This window comes from Notothenia coriiceps, unplaced genomic scaffold, assembly GCF_000735185.1.
Source record: "Notothenia coriiceps isolate Sejong01 unplaced genomic scaffold, NC01 NC01_scaffold00036377, whole genome shotgun sequence".
NCBI lineage: Eukaryota > Metazoa > Chordata > Actinopteri > Perciformes > Nototheniidae > Notothenia > Notothenia coriiceps.
The window spans coordinates 71,537-77,190 of NW_011369078.1; the positions used below are offsets into that span (position 1 = coordinate 71,537).

The 5,654-nt window shown below is 39.3% G+C and overlaps 1 protein-coding gene across 4 annotated transcripts in view; it reads right to left on the minus strand.

Annotated features, from left to right (window-relative positions):
• Positions 1-4,959, minus strand: part of fgfr1a (fibroblast growth factor receptor 1a) — a 41,143-nt gene extending 36,184 nt beyond the window's left edge. For 3 of the 4 annotated variants that reach the window (XM_010792188.1, XM_010792186.1, XM_010792187.1), the window contains exon 1: positions 4,364-4,959. The gene's annotated coding sequence lies outside the window, so the exon portion shown is untranslated. The remainder of the gene's footprint in view (positions 1-4,363) is intronic. The other variant, XM_010792189.1, reaches the window with a different exon arrangement.
• Between the last annotated feature and the right edge of the window lie 695 nt (positions 4,960-5,654).

The following is a 5,654-nucleotide window of genomic DNA, read 5'->3' on the forward strand; positions in this document are numbered from 1 at the left end:
AAACCTTTTAAAATGCCGTGTCCTCTGAATGGGAGAGCGGCTAAGCTCACGCAGTATGCTCCGACCGTCCCACCTCACACGGCCTACACAGACATAAATAAACAAGCGACCTGTATTCGCCATGACACAGACAGTCTGTGGGTTTGTACTTGTTTAACTTTTGTCTACTTTCTGAACAGATATGAGGAGCTGTGAGCTTGAGTGCTAACAGCTAACGGCTGATGTTGTTTTTCTGTGGTTCAGCCATACCGAGCGAGGCCCTGTAGTGGAAATGCGCCATAATTAGGGATGGGTATCGTTTGAAATGTATCGATTCCCATTCCGGTTCTGCTTATCGATTCCGGTTCTTATCGATTCCAAAATTGTTAAAGAAAGAGGTCAAACGTTTAGATAACAAAAATATCTTTATTCTTTTAAGCTTTTACTGAAATGTTTACAAATAAAAAATATACATGCAATATAAATGTATTGCACAATAGCTGTGCTTTATTTTAACTGAGCTATGCCTGTTGCAAGCTATTAACAGGCATTACACTGTGCCTTGTCTTTTTCTTTTTTAGTGTAGAGGAGCCTCACTTTAGAGCATTTACCGCGACCCATCTTTGGTGTTACGAAGTGACTGAGCTTGTGTCCTGTCTACGGGAGGAGCCTCGCTGCGGGGCAACTGTGGACCTCTGTCGCCTGTCAGCGCAACTTACATGATGCCGTTTAAAAAAAGAAAAAAAATGTACATAATGCTGTTTTTTTTCTATTCAACGTAGGGCTGGGAAACACATCAATATTATGTTGATATCGCGATGCTAGACTAGATGTTGTCTTAGATTTCTGATACAGTAATATCATAAGTGTTGTCTTTTCCTGGGTTTAAGGGCAGCGTAACAGTAAAGTGATGCTTTTTATTTTATTTACCAGACTGTTGTAGCTGTAATATGATTTGCCTTCAACCCGCATTATCATTATATTCATATTATTTATCAACTATCCCACTGTGTTCATATTTTGTGAAGGCCTCAATGGTCAACCCTTTAATATCGATATAGTGAGATATGATCGCCCAGCTCTTAATAAATAGAGTCATAAATGAGATATCATAGCAACATCTGGGTGAGAGAAACCCCAACTCGGTTTAGGTTTTCACACAAAGTCATGTTCAGATGCAGCTGTGGTTTCCTTTAAGATGTAACCGCTTGTGTGAGTGTTCATAACTGAAACAGACATTGTGTTCTCCTCAAAACCAATTCAATTTCACTTTCCAAGAATGGCCTAGTGTTCTAGCAGCTGAGCTGGGTCAGGGGGGCCCGAGGGGGATAAAGAAGCTTGGTCATTGCGGCTCTGTAAGCAGTGAGTCAGTGTTTTGGGATAGCTCCAAAAAAAAGAAGTGCTTCTGACAGCGGACAGAAGGAAGCGCAGAGCGGCCGCACTCCCCTTGGCCCTCGTCACCGCGAGGACCGTCAATAATTGAGAGGGGAGGAAGTAGCTTCTTCAAATCATGACACAACACTTTGTCATCTTCTGCTCCCATGGGAGCAAGAGTTAAACCAACAGTGTGTCTTTACTATCCACACACGGGGCACGCTCATCTTGAACTTGGGAGTATTTGAGTCGAGACTGGTTTTTACTTCCTTAGGATATTAATATCAGCAAAAAGAATGTGCTGAACTTCTGGTTCCCATTTCGTCTGATTTAAGTGTAGTTCTTATTCAGATAAAAAAAAAGAGCTAGACCGACATACTGTATCACCCGGGCCAATTTGAGCTAATTGCAGACAATGTGGAATGGTCGGACGATAAGTGCAGCACAGGAATCCTAAATTAGGTTTAAGGTCATTAAGAAACGGTGTAATTGTCACAAAGTTTGTTTTCTGTAAAATCCTGTTCAAATCAAAAACGTTTGAAAGACTGCTGTTCTCAAATATGAATACTTCAGTAGTTACTTTTGCTTGGTACTTATTGTCAGATCTTGTTCAATGGTAAAATATACTGCCTCAGGACACAATAACCAAAGCAGTGACCCCTTACCAAATAGTATTTGTATTATTCCCTTTCATACCACCTATATTGTTTAAGTGATGATGAACCAAAATAAGACAGGGGACCAAGTGATGAGAAACATATCTCACAGTCTGTTACTGTGAACAGTAAACAAATCAACTGCTTTTGATGGATTAAACAGTCTTCACTAAAACCAGACTTGCTCACAGACAAAAACAGGAAACTCATAACCCACAAGGGGCTGTAGACTAGACTGAAATACACCTAATCATTAGGAAATTACATTTATATAATGCTTAACTAGAATATATTCATAGATTTAGTGTTTGAATGGTCTTTGTAATGCACAATCATCTTGTTTCCCTCTGTCTTAACCTTTTCATTTTTGTTAAGTGTAGTTCTGGTGAAAAATGAAAAATAGTTTCTGAGTTTAGTGGCTAAGATATTTCAGTATGCTGTAAAATGCTTTGCTTTTAAATGTATAACACACAAGGATTAAAAAGGTGCATACAACTGAGAATGATCCGTAGCTGATGAACAGTGACTGCTCAGAAAAAGGAAAAAAGCGTGCCTATTGAAGGATTAGCACTATTCACTGCATAAAGAATCATGTACAAAATCACATGTTTGAGAAAAATCACACTTGTTTTTGTGAGCTCTTCAGTGAAAAGCTGGCAAATAAAAGGGAGTTCAACTAAACGGATTAGAACACGCAAGACATATTTAGCTTCTCTCATTATACAAAGACAAAGGTTAGAGGCCTAACCCATAACATGGCCCGCACCATAATTACTGTTCACCGCCATCCATGCATAAAATTCCTCAGCTCCCAGATTGTGGAGCCCCCTGCACTCTCAGCCAAACAACCAGTCTGCAGCTCAGAGGACACAAGAGCATCAGACCATCTCCCCGAGGCTACTGTTTTCAGAAAAACAAGACACTTCTAGGGTTTTTCTCTGCAGCCTCACAAACTGAATCAGTGGTTTTCCACCAGTGTGCCATGGGGGGAGATCAGGTGTCATGAGATTACACTCAAATGTAAAGACCATCAACATCAGGCCATCCGACACGCTGCCATTTGGTTGCAGCCAAAGTCTCTCAGTATGCATAAATGTGTATGTTTTCTCAAGGGAGGTAGATCTGGAAACACAACTCTAACACTGGAGCTGTTATCAACATGCGCATGATTTATCTGGAATAAAATCTGCATAAAAGCTCAAAAATGAACAAATGCACACACAATTGAATGTGCTGCCTTAACCATGTTGAAAACACTACAATCTAAAAAGGATGGCTAACTAAAATCTTATTTTTCGTAAAATGTACGTTCTACACAGCTTGCAAGGGAATATTTCTTGATGGATTTAGTTGTAATTAACAATCTTAAAGTTAGAGTCCAAGGCAAATAACCCTGTGTCAGGGGAGCAGCCTAGTAAATTAAAGGGCAGGACTGACTACTCCTCACTTCCCATTATATGGTTCAGGAGAAAACCTTTTTTCCTCATGGTGAACTCCCTGTGGACATGCTGCTTTTCTAAATCATCCATCTTCTCCCTCTCCCTTCATATCATAACATTTAGAGCTTTACATAACATCAGACTGGCCCCTACAGACCCAGACTTCATGACAGATGTAGTAATGATAGCCGTCCTCTGAAAGTTTAGAGATGTTAGTTACTTCCCTGCATGTCGCAATAATTAAGCTGTCCCATGAAAGGGGAGATAGAACAAGATGTTAATTGAACTTTGCTTGTTATTTTAGCTCATTCTGATAAGCCTTTGAGATAAATAGACAGGGCTAAAGGCATGAATAAGTATGATTAGTGTCTCAAGAACCACTCACACAAGAAAGAAAAGTTCTCAATGAAGCCAAACTGTGGTTTGAGAATTGCAGTTTGAAAAGTGGATTTCTAGATGTGACTCTTCGTGTTGGTAGAATTAATTCAAGTAAGCTATTTCATCTGATAAAAGGCGCCTGATGGGTCTTTTAGATAGAAAACTAGCAGGACTGCAGGCAACATTTGGGCCTTACTGTTGGCCCCCTTTCATGTGTTAAGCATAGAGGTGAATTAGGTGTTACTACGCATGAAACTGGGTCTAAACATCTCTCTAAAAAGCCAACAAACGTACTTGAACAGGCAGATTTTCTATTTTCCAGAACTCAACAATATTTTTTTTAATAAAACGTGGTTCTAGGCCTATAAATAAATCAACTGCTTGTCAATTTGAGAGCCGTACTTTTAAGACAAGGAGTTCTTGTATTCTGTAAATACAACGAGCACAAAGGAGGACAACATCAAACATTTAGCATGTAAACACCCAGTGTAGTGAAGTAAAATCAAAGCGTTGAGGGATAATAAGAAACCAACTCACCTTACTGGCGGGGGGCTGTGAAACAGCCAGTGTTGGACAGATAAGACTCCGGAGCTCAGATTTGATGCAGAAAAACTTCCCCAAAACAGTATATCCAGACTCAAATGCGTGGTGCGCTACCGAGCCTCACTAAGTCCAAGATATCGTTGTTTTGTTAAAACAATCGCACATGTTTTTGCAAAACTTGTGCGAAGGAAAACACAGAATGTGTGTCCCAACTCTGAAAAAACGCAAATAATCAAAGAGAGGAGAAAAAAATCCGAAACAATGTAACGAAAATGTGTTTTAGCGTTTCCTCGATTAACTTCTTTCTAGCGCACACCTTTGAACTGAGACAACCAGGCTGAGGGCAGCCCGTGCGGGTCCGTAGGCTCTTTATCCCAAAATGTTTCTTACGCGATGAAATGAGGTCTCCTCACCTCCGAAAACTGTCTCCTAAAGTTGTTCAACTAACTGTAACAAGACGAACGAAAACACCATGTAACCTGGAGTTGTTTTCTACACAACATTGGTACTTAAATGAATCCCTAAAAAGTATTTTGACGATTCCTGGCGGAGAAATGCTGTTGAACAACGAGAGTCTGGGCTGCTCCAAACCTCCCCCCTTAAATCTGAGAATATGCGCATCCTCCGGATCGCTGTCAGCACAGAGGCAGCGACGCGGTCCACTTCCGGTCTCTGACCACAAAATAAAAGACGACAAGAAGCAGAATTTTGCTTGATGCTTTTGGACTTTTTGGATAAACAGATTGCTGTTAACTTGCTTATTTGCAATTTTTTGTTTGAGAAATGCTTAGGTTATCTTCAAAAGGCTCCCATTCATAATACTAATACAGATAATTGTGAAGCATGTAAAGGTTAAACTGCTTTTACCTTTGTTAAGATTAAAAGAGGAAGTGTGGAATATTAACATGGGGGAAATTATTGAAATTATTTGTGGTGGTTTTTCAAATCGGAAAAAGGGGCATTACATCAACAGGAGAGCCAACTCTACCTTTATGTTGTTACTTGTTTCAGAAAAACTCTTGCCACTTACATTTTCTTCAGGTTTTACCTCAAGATTTAAATCAATAAATCACATATTAAGTATGTGTAAGGTATGGCGTGTCTTGTTGTTTAAAATAATGAAAAATGTATAAACATATTGTTTAAAAAATATATATATCATAAATAAATACTTTTAGAATAAATGTATTCTTCTTTAAAATGGTTCTATGCGGGTTTTTATTTATTTATTTTCATTTTATTTAGAAAAGCCAACACAATCGTCACATGGAGGACACTGGTTCCA